Source organism: Camellia sinensis, chromosome 13, assembly GCF_055761805.1.
Source record: "Camellia sinensis isolate YWXY chromosome 13, ASM5576180v1, whole genome shotgun sequence".
Taxonomy (NCBI): Eukaryota; Viridiplantae; Streptophyta; class Magnoliopsida; order Ericales; family Theaceae; genus Camellia; species Camellia sinensis.
The window spans coordinates 9625576-9642388 of NC_138973.1; the positions used below are offsets into that span (position 1 = coordinate 9625576).

The 16813-nt window shown below is 42.0% G+C and overlaps 1 protein-coding gene across 12 annotated transcripts in view; it reads left to right on the top strand.

Annotated features, from left to right (window-relative positions):
- The first annotated feature begins 1076 nt into the window (after window positions 1-1076).
- The window catches only part of LOC114301983 (uncharacterized), a 38305-nt gene continuing 22568 nt past the window's right edge, over window positions 1077-16813 (top strand). For 8 of the 12 annotated variants that reach the window (XR_014348278.1, XR_014348277.1, XR_014348281.1 and 5 more), the window contains exon 1: window positions 1077-1434. The gene's annotated coding sequence lies outside the window, so the exon portion shown is untranslated. The remainder of the gene's footprint in view (window positions 1435-16813) is intronic. The other 4 variants (XR_014348280.1, XM_082901418.1, XM_082901420.1 and 1 more) reach the window with 3 other exon arrangements.

Consider the following 16813-nt stretch of genomic DNA (forward strand, 5'->3'; position numbering starts at 1 on the left):
TCAAACATCTTTTCCAAAACTATTTTCAAAACTCTTTACCAAACAAATTTTCTACACTCAAATCATAATTCCACAACACACAAACTCAAAATACAACTCATACTCTCAAATCACATTTACAAAACTCTACCAAACGCTACCTAAGTTTTTCCAAAGTGGGACAAGCACATTTCATAAATGTGTAGGAAACCCACCTAAAGCAATATCCACGAACCTAAAAATGCGTGTTGAATTCTCATTCATCCGAAAATGTTTTTGAGCAACCAAATACACGATATTATTTACTACGCGGCATTAAACACGAACCTAATTAGTAACGTTAAAAATAACACTTGAATTCCACCTTAATTAATGTTCAAAATTAACAAAAAATAAGATTTTATAAAAGCCATTTTCCAACAAATTTTACATCAACTCTTTTGTATTGTTTGATGAATGAGGAAAATGGAATTCACTTTACCCCAAAAAAAAAAAAAAAAAAAAAAAAACTGTTGCTCTTGTTGTCTTTTTAGTATCACGTGCATCACTAAAGGTCATCACTAGCCTTGCTTCTAATTTATTCATATTTGAATACAAATTTCATTTGAAATAGAGTATTTCAATAGCCAAATTTAAACTTTAATATAAATTTAAGTACAAAATTGATAAGTCATATGATTATAAATTTAGAAGATGGTTTGGAGAAATTTAAGGTAAAAAAAAAAAGAAAAGGAAAAAAGACCTTACTTGATTTTAAGTAAACAAAATAAAATAAAATTTATTTTGGTATAAATTTAAGTAAATGAGGGAAGAGAAATCTTGCATTTATACTTAAATTTAAATTTAATAATAGCAAAATGTAATTATGTGGCAAATATAATTAACTAAGTTGTTACTTTACCAAAAAAAAATAAAATATATTCTTCTAGTTTAGCTCACCAGGAACATGGAGTTTTTTTTTTAAATATTATAAAATAAAAAATTATTTAGAAAATTGATCCACTTTTGAAATTATTTGGGAAAGTAACTTCCTTTTAGAAATTGCATTTTCAAAATACACTTCCAAATTGAAATTACTCTTTCAACATGCGATTTCATGATGACATGAACAGCCACCGTAGCAAATTGTAATTGTGTTTTGTACATTGAAACCGTGAGTTAAAAATACAATTTCAATGAAGTACATGAGTCAAAAGTAAACTTTGAAAATCCAAATAGGAGAAACCCTATTCAGAGAAACCCATTTGAAAATCAAAATTGGAGAAACCCTCGTATTCCTCTCTCGATCTCGACTTGATTCCTTGGCATTTGGTTTGCCGGCAACTTTGACGTTGTGCAATAGCTCTCTCCGACGATTGAAGGTTTCTCTTCTCCATCTTATGCTTAGTATGGTAGAGAACGACTTTAACTTCTCAGTTCTCACTCTCAATCTGATGGTGAAGCTCGAGCTCTCAGGTAACTGCTCTCTTTTACAATATACTTTTCGTATGGGTCTTGCTTTATTTATTGCTTTTTCCCTTGCTTTCACAGTTTTTTTTACTACTTCTGTAAAGTAGTTCAATCTAAATTAGTTGTGATCCAAACTTCTCTATTTCTTGTTTTCTCTTTATTATCATAATTCAAACAAAGCACTGTAAATAAATAGAGGCAGAAAACTGAAGAGAAGAGCACCAAAATACTACCAATAATTTGTCAAATAATATGAGACAGAAACTGAAATTTATTACTAAACTCATGTGTCATGGGCAACATCATCTAACATCAAATAAACATAAAAGTTTTTCAAAAAAAATTAAAATTAAAAATATGCAACACATATATGAATAATAGCGCAGTACGAAACAAAAACAATTAAATCTGGGGATTTCCTCACAGCCATGTTTTGAGAAGCAGGAGATGAAGATGGGTTTCTATACAATAAGAACAAAGCAATACCCAGAAGAACACATATACAACAAATATCATTTTTTATAGCATGCAATGAATGCTATCAAAAGTATATAATAGCATTTGTTGGCATGCTGTGTTAGGCCATGTTATTAAAAATTTATATTTTTTATAGCATTTATTACATGCAATGGAAAAACGACATAAAATAATATGTTATAGTGCTTTAGGAATGCTATTACATTGTTGGACTTTACCAAAAAAAAAAAAAAAACTTTAGCACAGTAGTTTGTGAGTGCTATAAAATTTCTTTGATAGCATTTCCTAAAAGCTATCATGTTACTCTTTTTTAAAAATAAAACAAAAATTATATCCCCATATAATAGAAAAACTAGTCTAAATGCTATTTTCATCCAAATATATAAAGAAGTAAATAACAAGTATGAAAATTCAATTCATTTCACGCAAGCTTCATTGAGGATTAAATAATTACATCATACGAACAATGTAGCATATAAATCTCAACATCCAAAACATAAAGTGCTTATACACAATTTATTGAATAAAAAGAGACACTTTGTGATGAGAATAAAAACACATACAAGGACCAACATAGATTCTGACAGAGAGACAACTTGGTGAGACTGAGCATAGTTAAAGAGGGAAAAATCTTCAGGTTAACAAAACTGTCATGCCCAAAATTTAGATAATTAAATATTCAGTCAATATTTCATCATCCAAATCCAAAATTTGGACAATTAAATATTCAGTCAATATTCCAACCAAACTATCTATCATAAATTCATAACTATCCAATACCTCCAACATTAAAGTAGCAACAACTAGTCAAAATAACTTAAATAATGTAAAGTTGAAAAATAACTCACAATGCCAAATTGTCAAAATACTAAGGTCATAACAAAAATAATAAATACATAAACTAACATCAATCCCTAAACTCTAAACTCCAGAAAACAAAAGAAATCCAAATAACATGTCCAACAACTATAGTTATTTCTCGTTACCACCGAAGTCCCAACTAATCTTGCAAAGGAAGCTCGGCTGCGCTCAAACAGAACGCACCCGAGTTGCCAAGAGACAAAACGGGTTAGTGTGTGAGTGAATTTCTGATCACACTGCCAACTCAGTATTCAGCTGGAGAGCACTGACAGAATAGATGGCACCTGATTGATCTGCAATAGAAAGAAGAGATTCCGGCGGTGGTTCATCCACCCGGGGATACTTCAACGATCAAGTCAGTTATCCCTCAAAGATAAACCAAGAGCTTAACTCACTATTCATAATATAAATTGCGTACCTTAGACCCATGGGGGTGCCTCTCTTTTATAGTTAACTCAATCCTAGTCCCAATAGAAGCCTAGTTTCTATGGACTTTTAGCTCAATGCTCATCTTGGACTCTCCAACGGATAAAGATAAACTCTCTAAGAGCTTTATCCTTATCTAAGCTGAGATCCCTCTTCATTCTAAGACTCTTGTCCCTTATCCGCTTATTTCAGATTCCGATATCTTCGGAGATAACCTCGGCCTAGCCGAGATCACCTCGGCGTCATGACCAGGACATGTGGCACCTTGGCTGACACGTCGGCGTCACCTTGGCCACGTGTTGGTACTAAGAAAATATATCCCCACAACTGCCCCTAGGTTCTATTACCTCGGCATCCTGAGGTGATAGAACCTATACCAGTTCTACCTTTCAGAACGTCGGCTAAGCTCGCTTCTTTATTCACTGCCGAAGTAAAAACTCGTTGACTCAGTTTGACCAAGACCTATAGTTTGCTCTTTATCAATGCTTTAGAATCACTAATCAGGGTTGTTCAAATTTCTCAGTTGAGATCATTCTACAGGCCGACATGTATTCCAAGAGCTCCTTCACGCGTATGAGCTGTTATGCATAGTAACTCAACCGTTTAGGACACGCGTCTACCCCTTACTAGATCGTACCTGTTGCGCGCCTGTAAGTCGAATTTTTCTCGCATGCGCCGTCTGACGCATATGCTCTTTTAGGCACATTAATGGCCTCTTTGCCGCCGTTTTTGCGTTTTAACAAAACTTCTTTCCTCCCTCCATCTTTTCACTTTTCACCATTGTTTTTGAAGCTTTTTCTCTCTCTAGTTTTTTTCCGAAGATCTGCCATTGTTCAAGCTTTCCTAGCTCTGCAACTTGCTATATTCATCTCTTCCGGCGTGCTTTTCACCACTTTGTCGCTTTTGCAACCGTTGTCTGACTTCGACGATCCTCACACCGGTTTCACTTTGTCTGGTAAGCCACTGTTCCTCCTGGTTTCAGTTCCTGAGAAAACTTTTTCTTATTATCTGTTGTTATTGCTGTTCTGCTCAAGTTTTTGATTCATAAATCACGTATTTGAGCACATTACGATTCTGCTTTTGCCCAATTCATGTCCTGAATACACGTATTGCTTCACAAATTTGTTCACTGTTGCCATTGTTCTTGGCCTTGTACCCTTGCACACACTCCGTCACAGTATTCTTAATAGTTCACCACTGTTCTTGATTCTGAAACACATTCTTGTTTTCTATTTTTTCTTGTTTCCTTTTCAGATTCGTGCCTTCAATCTCCATTTATAGAACCCCTGAATTTTTAAGAAAAACTGAAACGATTCCCCATAGATTCTGTGCATTTTTAGGCTTTAGCCGAGGTCCCTAAAACCCTATAAAACACTCCCTTCTTAAATCTATCTCCTTCAGTTAAGCCGATATCATGGGTATGTGGAAGCATAGGGTAGACACCCCAACCAAGTTAGAGCACTTTAGGTGAGAGTTTTACATCCCAGCCAAAGTTCATCTGAGGTTGGCTGGGGAGGATGACTCTATCATGCCCACAACTGATTCTACACCCTTCTCTATTGTAGCTTTATCGAGTGCGGACTTAGGCTCCCACTCAACATCCTATTTCGCGAAGTCCTCCATTACTATAAGTTGAACTCGATGCAGCTCGTCATCAATTCCTACCGAGTCATCAATGGTATAATAACCTTTGCCCGACAAGAGAATGCCAGGGTTACCTTAGTCGACATCCAATACTGTTATACCATGTGTGGCCTTTCACTGAAAGAGAAAGGTTATATTTACCTCAAGCCGAGGTCCACAGAGTATAAAATCGTGGCCGACCTCCCAGACTCCAACAAGGGAGCTGAGGATGATTACTTCATTACCTCGGGGAACTGAGAGTTCGCTCCAGATGAGGACTTCCACCTTTACCCTCTTCTTCGAACAGTTTTTGTAGAAGGTAATGGCAAGAGCCTAGTGTTTATACTTACTTATTTTTTAAAGTCTTCAATACTTTGTTCTAATGTCTGTGCTATTCTCTTTGCAGTTCTTCCTCAGCCACCAAAGGGCTTTCGTCAGTCCTTCTTCCCCAGCAAAGACTTGAAGAAGCTTTTGGATTTGCCAGTGCACAAGCGCAGAGCCCCTTCGGTCCTTAATTTCATCCCAACCTATAAATTAGTTCTCTTCGACGTCCTAAAGAGGAAGAAAAGCCAATCTCCCCCTTCTGCCATAACTCCTCAAGTTGCCTTTACATCTTGGCCAGATCAAGGGTCGACCTCCGATCTAGCAGAGCAGCCGTCAACCTCGGCTCTATATCTGATCCCACCATCTTAACGCCATCGATGACGCCGAACTACCTTTGCTGCTGAGATGGGCCACCAGAAAGTAGTCGCGAAGGATCTTTTGGCTAATATTCCTAACTCAGTTGATGCTCAACCAGCACCAACCCAGCCAAAGCCGAAATAAAAAAGGATAAAGAAGGCTCAGCCAAAGGCAACGGTGACTCAGATTGATACTGAGGACACCTTTCCAATTTCCAAATTGGCTCTGAGCGAGAAAACCCCTTCTGTTGCCGAGAAGAGGCCCGCCGAGGCCCAACCGTCCGAATCCACTCGGTCAAAGAGGCCGAGGTCCGAATCTGCAACAGCTTCAGGCTCCATGAAGTCTGGTTCCCCTTGGCCCCCCCAAATTACACTGGAGGATAGGCCAGTCAGAGCTGGCGATAGTGCTGATGACGTTAATGTCGGCGTCGCTCTTAGTACCGCTTTGTGCCTCCCGGGAGATCTCGACTGAAACGCCGAGATGAGCGAGTATGAAAACTTTGCTTTGATGCTCTAGCGCTCTGTTCAAGTAAGTCTTCACACTTGGTGTCTTTCTTTCTTTATACTTAGAAAATTTTTCTAATAACTTTTGTTTTGTCTATTTCTTCAGGCAATCCAGCATGCCCACTCCTTCTCAATGCAATCTTTTGAGACAAGGAAGGCATTGGCCGACAAGACTAGAGAGGCTACTAGTCTGCAGAAGACCAACAAAAACTTGCAATCCAAAATGAAGACTCTGGCAGATCAGGTCGAGGTTGCTGTCAAAGCCAAAGACGTGGCCGAGGAAAAGGCAAAGGCTACTGATGCCATAAAGAAGGTTCTTGAGGCCCAGAAAAAGAGGCCGAGGAAAAGACGGCCGAGGCCCAAAAGGAACTCCAGGATGCCTTGGCCAGCAAAGATGCTGAGCTCAAGGCCGCCGATGAGAAGGGATACAATGAGGGGGTGGCCGATATCACGACAGATTATGAGAAACAGGTCAAGCAAGCATGCAACAAGGGGTCCACCCTTGATTGGATGACTTTGCTGAAAAATCTTGAAATCCCCAAGGACTCCTCCCTCAGGAACTTCGACGCCCTTCCTCTTCCATTCCCCCCAACTCCAACCCAATCTGACGACGATTCTGAGTCTGAGGATAAGGCTTTGGGGAGGAAGTCAAAGGAAGCTGCTGGGGCCAAGTCCTCTACTCCAAATGAGCAAGTCCTGGACTTGACTCAGGATGAGGAAGGTGAGGAGGTTTCCAAAGATGCTACTCCTGAGAAGGCATCATCGGATGCGCCTATAGCCGACAAGAGCCTCGACAAGACCCTTCAAGAGATAAATGCCGAGCTCGCGGCTGAGAAGGCCGCCAAGATGTCTTCTCAGCAGTCTTCTGAACTCCAGGCCCAACCTCCTCAAGGCGCAGAAGAGTCTTAGTTTTGATGTTTTTTCTTTTGCTTCTATACTTTGCACTTTGGTTTTCCTTTGAAACAATGTAAGCTCTTCACATGGCCGGTGTACCTTCTTATAAATACAACTTCTTTGTTTTGCTTGCATATTTGTCTTCCCCTTACTGCTCTCATATGATTCCATACTTAGAATATTTTGCATATCTTCATTGCACACTTTAACTGTGTAATTTTCTCGGAGTGAAATACCTCGGCTATACCCAACAACGGTTTACATCGGTAAGTACATCAGTACTCAGTTTAGTACAACCTTGGTTTTTACTTGTAAATTTTTTAATAAATTTCAACAAGTGTTTGTCATGATTTCGGTTTAACTTCAACTTGTAAATTTTTCACAAATTTCAACAAGTGTTAGACATAACCTTAGTTTAATTTCAACTTGTAAATTTTTCACAAATTTCAACAAGTGTTAAACATGATCTCGGCCTAACTTCAACTTGTAAATTTTTCACAAATTTCAACAAGTGTTAGACATGATCTCGGCCTAATTTCAACTTCTAAATTTTTCACAAATTTAAACAAGTGTTAGACATAACCTTAGTTTAATTTCAACTTGTAAATTTTTCTCAAATTTCAACAAGTGTTAAACATAATCTCGGCCTAATTTCAACTTGTAAATTTTTCACAAATTTCAACAAGTGTTGAAACCATTTTCCAACTCTCTGCCTCCTAATGTAAACTTAAGTTCCACTTGGGTTCTCATTATGTATGTATTCCAGAAACTTTGGCAAGTATTATATTAGTCATAGGTGTAAAAGAAGAATCGAGCTAAAATTGTATTTATTACTTTGGTAAGTAACAAAGAACATGAAAATCTAATGATAAAAAAATTTCAAATTGCAAGTATTCCAAGGTCTTGGTAACTTTTTGCCCTCATAATCTTCAAGCCGATATGCCCCATTGCCCAACACCAAGATGATTCTATAGAGTCCCTCCCACTTTGCGCCAAGCTTGCCCTCTTTGAGATTTTTCTTGTTGCCGACGACCTTTCTCAAGATGAGGTCACCGATTTGAAACTCCCTTGGGTTGACCTTCTTATTATAGGCCCTGGCAAGCTGCTGCTGGTAAGCTGCCAATTGAATTACAGCTCTCTCCCTTCTTTCTTCTAGCAGATCCAGACCTCGGGCTAATAATACATCATTAGTCCCATTCTCTACTCCCTGAGTTCTGATCCTTGGGATGCCGACTTCTAGAGGAATGACTGCTTCTGTGCCATAAGCCATGGCAAATGGGGATTCCCTAGTTGATCTTCTCGGCATAGTCCGATATGCCCAGAGTACACTTGATAGTTTATCTACCCATTTTCCCTTTGCTGCTTGTAGCCTCTTCTTAATCCCATCCAAGATGACTTTGTTGGATGCTTCTGCTTATCCATTGCTTTGAGGAAAGCTTGGGGTTGAAAAATAATTCTTGATCTTGTATTTTGCACAGAAGTTCATGATTAGCTTACTGTCAAATTGTGTTCCATTGTCGGTAACTATTGCTCTTGGAATCTCAAATTTAGTGATGATGTTTTTCCATATGAAATTCTTTACGTCCACATCTCAAATCTTGGCAAGGAGTTCTGCTTCTATCCATTTGATGAAGTAATCCGTTGCTACCAGCAGGTACTTCCTTTGTCCAGTTGCTTGGGGCAGTTGTCCAAAAACATCCATGCCCCATTGGGCAAACAGCCAAGGACTGGAGACTGGGTTCAGGTCTACTGCTGGTTGGTGTATCAGTGGTGCAAACCTTTGGCACTTTTCACATTTCTTGACGTAGGCTTCTGCATCTTTCTGCATGTAGGGCCACCAATACCCTTGGGTAATGGTCCCGTGGGCAAATGATTTGCCCCTGCGTGGCTTCCACATATTCTTTTATGTATTTCGTATAAAAAATCTTTGACTTGTGAAGGATGTACATACCTCAAAAGGGGTCCAGTAGAGGATCTTCTATAGAGATGTCCCTCTGTCAGACTGAATCTTGCCGACTTCAATCTGATCTTGTGTGCCTCTTTGTGGTCATCTGGCAGCTTTCTTTCTTTCAGGAATGCTATAATTGCATCCATCCAGCTTGGTCTCATGTCCACAGACATTGCTTTACGCTCCGTGGTTAGTGGTTCGATGCTTGGGCCCGACAAGTAGTCGACCATTATTGTCTTTGCTTTTCCAAGTTGTATTGCACTGGTCAGGTTGGCCAGGGCATCAGCGTGACTGTTGTCATCTCGGTTAACCTGCTGTAGTCGGTAATTTTGAAACAAGGCTACCAACCTGCCTACTTCTTTTGCGTATGCCGACATACGTTCATCTCGGGTTGCAAACTCGCCTGTTGTCTGGTTGACTATAAGCTGAGAGTCACAGAAGACAATTACCTCATCTGTTTCTATTGTTACTGCCAGTTTCAGTCCAGCAATCAGTGCTTCGTACTCTGCTTCATTGTTTGAGGCCTTGAACCCCAAACGAATGGACTGTTCTAATATCTGTCCATTTGGAGATACCAGTACTACTCTTGCCCCCGCTCCTTGGCGGTTTGAACTTCCGTTGACAAATAGTCGAAAGGAGTCGCCGATGTAAATGCTGTATGGTCTGAGTTTTTCTTTCTTCCTTTGTTCCGTTGCCTTTGGCTGGGCTTCTCCTTACTTACTTTGACATCGTTCATCTTGGCTCAACAGAGCCCGATGTACGATGGATTCTGGCGTGAACTCGGCCACAAAGTTGGCCAAAACTTGGCCTTTGATTACTGTTCTGGGTCTGAACTCCAGGTCATACTGGCCCAAGGTCACTGCCCTTCTGGCTATTCTGCCTGTCAAATCCCCTTGTTGCAACAGGGACCTCAAAGGGTGTTTAGTTAGCACCACAATTTTATGGGCTTGAAAGTAATGGTTCAGCTTCTTTGAAGCCATTACTAAAGCCAGCGCCAACTTCTCCAGGGGTAAATACCTGGTTTCTGCATCAACCAGGGTTTTGCTTACATAGTAAATAGCCCTTTGTTCCCCTTTTTCTTCTCGAATTACCACTGCACTTACCGTATGTTCTGAAACGGCCAAGTATAGGAACAGCTTCTCTCCAGGTGCTGGATTTGAAAGAACTGGAGCTGTGGTCAGATACTTCTTCAAGTCGGCCAAGGCGGCTTCGCACTCCTCGGTCCATAAGAAGTCTGTGGCTTTCTTCACTAAGTTGAAGAAAGGTTTACACTTGTCTGAGCTTCTGCTTATGAACCTATTCAGGGCAGTGGCCCTTTCAGTCAGCATTTGCACTTGTTTTGCCGACGTCGGGCTCTTCAACTCTAGGATGGCCTTGATCTGATCTAGGCTGGCCTCAATGCCCCTTCTGGTCACCAGGTACCCCAAGAACTTACTAGATCCAACTCCAAATGCACACTTCAATGCATTGAGTCGGAGCCGATATGTTTTAAGGATATCAAAGACTGCTTTTAGGTCAGCCAGATGACTTACAGGTTCTTTATTCTTCACGACCATATCATCGATGTAAACTTCAACTGTTCGGCCAATCAGGTGTCTGAATATCTTGGTTACCAACCTTTGGTAGGTTGCTCCTGCGTTTTTCAACCCAAAAGGCATCACTTTGTAACAATATAGCCCTTTTGGGGTGATAAAGGTAATTTTTTCCTCATCTGGGGGTACATGGTTATCTGATGGTACCCCCTGTAGGCATCCAGGAAGCTCATTCTTCCATGCCCTGAAGTGGCATCTACTAGTTGGTCAATCTTGGGTAAAGCAAAACTGTCTTTGGGACATGCCTTGTTTAGGCCGGTAAAGTCCACGCAGACCCTCCACTTACTATTCTTTTTCTTTACCACCACTATGTTCGATAGCCATGTCGGGTAATCTACCTCTCGAATGGCCCTGGCCTCTAGAAGTCTGTTTACTTCCTCTTCCACTGCCTTGATGTGCATCAATGTCGGTCTTCTTGCTCGTTGGATTACAGGTTTGGCTAACCTGTCAACGTTCAGTTTATGGCAAGTGACCTCGGGGTCAATGCCAGGCATTTCATAAGGCGTCTAGGCAAACACCCCAATGTTTGCTCTCAAGAAAGCCTCCAACTCTTTTTCCTCTTCTTCGGCTGAGCCCGAGCTGAGAAGGAAAAAGCGTTCTTCATCCCCTTCCTGGACGAGGATTTTCTTCAGTGCTTCTTCATTCTTCTCGGCTGGCTCCTTGCCGACATCTTCTAAGACCTTAACGTTCTCGTCTTCGATCCCTGCCCTTTCTGGTTCTCGTATGCTGCAGGTGGATTTCATTGCTGCCACGGAGCAGTTCTTTGCTTGTAGCTGATCTCCTCTATCTTATGCTCTGTTGGGAACCGCAATAGTTGATGCAATGTTGAGGGGACAACCCTTATTGCATGCAACCATGGCCTTCCCAGGATATCATTGTAAAGGGAGGGCGTATCGATTATGGTGAACTCTGTCTTTATCTTCCTGGTGCCAGCCTGCACCTCCAAGCTTGTTGCTCCCAGTGGCCACGTCGGCGTTCCATTGAACCCGACCATTGGGCCATTGCTTTGCTCCATATCGTCTGGGTGAAGGCCAAGCTCCTTGTAACACCTGACATACATGATGTCACAAGAGCTGCCTTGGTCGATTAGGATGCGCTTCACTTGGCACTCCCCAACCTGGAAGGATACTACCAAGGCATCGTTGTGCGGATGTTGGACCATCTCAAGGTCGGCTTCAGTAAAGGACACTACTGGTCCTCGGTACTCCTTAACCCGATGTCGTTTTTGCCTGACCTGGTACACATGCTGCAAGTGCTTCACTTTCTGGGTTTCCCCTCTTATTTCGTTTTCGTTGACCTTCGAGTGAATTACATTAATTACCCGAGGTCCTCCTGCCTGTGGTTGTTGTGCTGGGGGTGGTGGAGCTGTTGGTGCCTGAGGCAATCTTGCCTGCTCTTCCCTTGTCTTGGCTTCATCTACAAGGTCTCTCAGATGGCCTTGCCTTACCAGGTCTTCTAGGTGTGCCTTCAGGGCTCTGCAACCCTAAGTCATATACCCATCTTCGTTATGGTAAGAATAATGCTTACCAAGGCTTCTTCCCATAAATTCTCCTGGCACCCTAGCTGGTGCTCTGAAATAAGGCTGGGATCGAATTTTGTCCAAGACTTTGTGAATTGGGATTCGGAACACAGTTGTGACTGCCTGTGCAGCCCTCAATCCTATCTCTTGCTTGTTGGGTCCGTTGTTACCTCGGCCTCACTTCGGTGAGCCTTTTCTTTTTCCTTGCTTTGTTTCCTTAGTTCCTGATGTGTCTTCCTCAGCTCTGGCATACTTCTCAATTCTGGCATGAGCTCTTCCATACTTTTTGGCAATGTCTTTGTCAAAGACTTTCGCAGTGGACAGTCATCTTTTAGGCCGTTTTTGAAAGATACGACTGCAACCTCTTGGTTGCACTCGGGTATTCGGTTGAACACCTCATAGTACCTTTTTGCATAGGCCCTAAGGCCTTCATCCTTGCTAATTCTCAGAGCCATCAAAGCATCTACCCTTAATGGCTGTAGTTTGTTTGTTACGAACCTGGCCACAAACATCTCGGCCAGTAGGAATGGCAACGGGGCAGGGCGGGGCGGGGCCGGGGATCACACTCCTCGTCCCCTATCCCCGATTGTGAAAATCCCCCTGTCCCTGGCCCCGATCCCCGACGGGAACCCTACCACCATCCCCATCCCCGCCCTCCAACGGGGATCGGGTTTCCCCGATCCCGAAAATTCTCCGCCCCCAAACCTGTTTCAACAGCAACACAATCAACAATAACAACAACATCATCATCATCCCCAATCAACAACATCCCAATCATCAACGGATCATTAAAAAAAAAAAATTGGATAGATACAAACATACATGAATAAATACAAACAGATCTGAAATCGGTGTCGCGGATAGTGGACGAAGGAAGGAGGATCGGTGATGGTGGGTAAGCCCTGGATGAAGGAGGACGATCGGCGTCGCGGAGCAACCGACTGTGAGTGCGATGACAGAGGATGACGATCGGAAGAGGAGGAGGAGGAGGTGGCAGTGGAGGAGGCGGAGCAGCCGACTGCGTGCGGAGAGAAGAGAGAGAGAGATAGATTAGAGAGTGAGGTGAGGGTGAGACAGAAGAAAGGGTGATAGAAGAGAAGAGAAGAGAAGAGAGAGAGAGAGAGTGTGTGTAAGACAGCGTAAGAGAGAGAGTTACACATTTTTTATATTGTGGATCTGTAAACAATAAACATATATATATATATATATATAATATAATAAACAAACATATAAACATATATATATATATATATATATATAATATAATATTCAAAGAGACAGCTTGTAAGCAAACCAAACATATATATATAATATATAAATCGGGGGATGATCGGGGCGGGGAACGGGGCCAGGGTTGGGCCGGGCCGGGGCCGGGGATGAAATATGTATCACCGTCTCCAGCCCGAATGTCACCGGGGATTTATTTTTGAATATCATCCCCGGCCCGTCGGGAGTATTTTTCGGGAAAAAACCACTCTTGTCGGGGACAGGGGGTCTGGTCCCCGTCGGGCCGAGTTGAAATTTCCATCCCTATCGGCCAGGCCTTCCCAAGTCTTCACACTTCCCTTTGGCAATTTGTGAAACCAATCTGATGTAATCTCCCCGAAGGATGAGGGAAACACCTTGCAGAGCAACGGCTCATTCCCAGTGTATAGTGCCATTGAGTTCAGGTATAATCCGACGTGAAAGTTGGGGTCTGACTTTCCGTCGTATATCTAGAACCTCGGCATACTGAATCTTTTTGCGGCCTCAAATTTGTCCAACTCCGCCGAGAATGGTGTTTTCGGCTTAACAGGGGAGGTTACCTCAGCATCTTGTTGCTTCCTCTTGAGGTAATCTCTCAAGTCCTCCTTTGTCCACCCAGGAGCTCGGCTATCTCCTGATTTCAACCTTTTTGGTGCACTACTTTCGGCTTCGTTGTGAGCCCTCTTTGACCTTTCTCCATTAGTTGTGTCGAAGCACAGCGCCTGCCTTTGAACATGTTGATGTTCTTTGGGGTCTGCCTCCTTGGTGAGATGTGTCCCTCGAGACTCTTCCCTCCTTGACTCTCCTCGCCCGACCTCCCTTGAAGGTCGGTGAGAGTGTCTTTCACTCCTGGTGTGCTGGGGGGCTATAGGGAGTGTTTTCTGCCCTCCCTTCTGGGCATTGGCCATTGGAATCGGCATGTCGTGCAGCAAGAATGGTGGCTGCATGATGTTGTTTTGCATCATAAAATTGACGACCGATTACAGGTCTGGCAATTTATTCGCCATCTCTTTCACCTTTTCGTCCCTTTGCAGGCATCTATCCTACAATACCTGGAGGTCGTCCTCGTTGTATTACCCACTTCGATCTGGTTTCTTTGGTACGTTGCCATCCTGGCCGACGTCTTTCTTTCCGTGATTCTGGTTTTGAGTCTCCTTGTTGCATCCATCTTCCTCCATATTAGGATCAACCTGTTTACCGTTCCCAGTAGGGGTTTCGCCTCCAACCTTATCCTTCTGTCTGTCGCTGGCCATCTATTCTCCTTTCTTTTCCACAGACGGCGCCAAATTGTGTGAGTGAATTTCTGATCATACTGCCAACTCAGTATTCAGTTGGAGAGCACTGGCAGAATAGATGGCACCTGATTGACCTGTAATAGAAAGAAGAGATTCCGGTGGTGGTTCGTCCACCCGGGGGTACTCCGACGATCAAGTCAGTTATCCCTCAAAGATAAACCAAGAGCTTAACTCATTATTCAGAATATAAATTGCGTACCTTAGACCCATGGGGGTGCCTCTCTTTTATAGTTAACTTAATCCTAGTCCTAATAGAAGCCTAGCTTTCATGGACTTTTAGCTCAATGCTCATCTTGGACTCTCCAACGGATAAAGATAAACTCTCTAAGAGCTTTATCCTTATCTAAGATGAGATCCCTCTTCATTCTAGGACTCTTATCCCTTATCTGCTTATTTCAGATTCCGATATCTTCGGAGATAACCTCGGCCTAGCCGAGATCACCTCGGCGTCGTGACCAGGATACGTGGCACCTCGGCTGACATGTTGGCGTCACCTCGGCCACGTGTTGGTACTCAAAAAATATATCCCCACAACTGCCCCCTAGGTTCTATTACCTCGGCATCCTGAGGTCATGGAACCTATACCAGTTCTACCTTTCAGAACGTCAGCTAAGCTTGCTTCTTTATTCACTGCCGAAGTAAGAACTCGTTGACTTAGTTTGACCAAGACCTATAGTCTGCTCTTTATCAATGCTTTAGAACCACTAATCAGGGTTGTTCAAATTTCTCAGCCGAGATCATTCTACAGGTCGACATGTCTTCTATAGAACATGAATTCCAAGAGCTCCTTCATGCGTATGAGCTGTTATGCATAGTAACTCAACCGTTTAGGACACGCGTCTACCCCTTACTAGATCGTACCTGCTACGCGCCTGTAAGTCGATTTTTTCTCGTGTGCACCGTCTGACGCATACGCTCTTTTAGGCACATTAATGGCCTCTTTGCCGCCGTTTTTGCGTTTTAACAAAACTTCCTTCCTTCCCCCATCTTTTCACTTTTCACTTTTCACCATTGTTTCTGAAGCTTTTTCTCTCTGTAGTTTTTTTTTTCCAAAGATCTGCCATTGTTCAAGCTTTCCTAGCTTTGCAACTTGCTGTATTCATCTCTTCCGGCGTGCTTTTCACCACTTTGTTGCTTTTGCAACCGTTGTCTGACTTCGGCGATCCTCACACCGGCTTCACTTTGTCTGGTAAGCCACTGTTCCTCCTGGTTTCAGTTTTTGAGAAATTTTTTTCTTATTATCTATTGTTATTGCTATTCTGCTCAAGTTCTTGATTCATAAATCATGTATTTGAGCACATTACGATTCTGCTTTTGCCCAATTCATGTCCTGAATACACGTATTGCTTCACAAATTTGTTCACTGTTGCCACTGTTCTTGATTCTGAAACACATTCTTGTTTTCTGTTTTTTCTTGTTTCCTTTTCAAATTCGTGCCTTCAATCTCCATTTGCTTAGACGTAGGTTTGGGATTTGTTTGTAGAACCCCCGAATTTTTAGGAAAAACTGAAACCATTCCCCATAGATTCTGTGCATTTTTAGGCTTTAGCCGAGGTCCCTAAAACCCTCCAAAACACTCCCTTCTAAAATCTATCTCCTCCAGTTAAGCCGATATCATGGGTATGTGGAAGCATAGGGTAGATACCCCAACCAAGTTAGAGCACTTTAGGTGAGAGTTTGACATCCCGGCCGACGTTCATCTGAGGTTGGCTGGGAAGGATGACTCTATCATGCCCACAACTGATTCTATACCCTTCCCTGTTGTAGCTTTTATCGAGTGCGAACTTAGGCTCCCACTCAACATCCTCTTTCGCAAAGTCCTCTATTACTATAAGTTGAACCCGATGCAGCTCGCCATCAATTCCTACCGAGTTGCCAAGAGACAAAACGGGTTAGTATACAAGTATACTAGTATGAGTACAAGAATTGACACCCATGTGTTCACCAGACACAAATAAAAAGTACATTAATTCTTGTTACGAGATAAGACAAGTAGTTCCACTCGTATCGAGACGAAGGGGTAGTTTCCCAAGATACAGTGGCATTTAATTTTTTACCTGTACACAATTAAAGATAAATTGAGTATAAAATAAACCAAATAAAAATTAAAATATGGTGGGTTAGCCCTGCATAAAAAGTTAGTAAGACTCACCATTCTGCAAAAAAAATAAAGTTAGTATAATTTAATCATAAATAACTTGCTGAAGAAGTATAAAAATGCACCGTTTCATATTTAAATAATTTGAATGGACCAAAACTCAAAAAACAAAAGTTGTACAAAATCAAATTTCCTAAAAGGTTATGTAAACGAATTTAGTAGA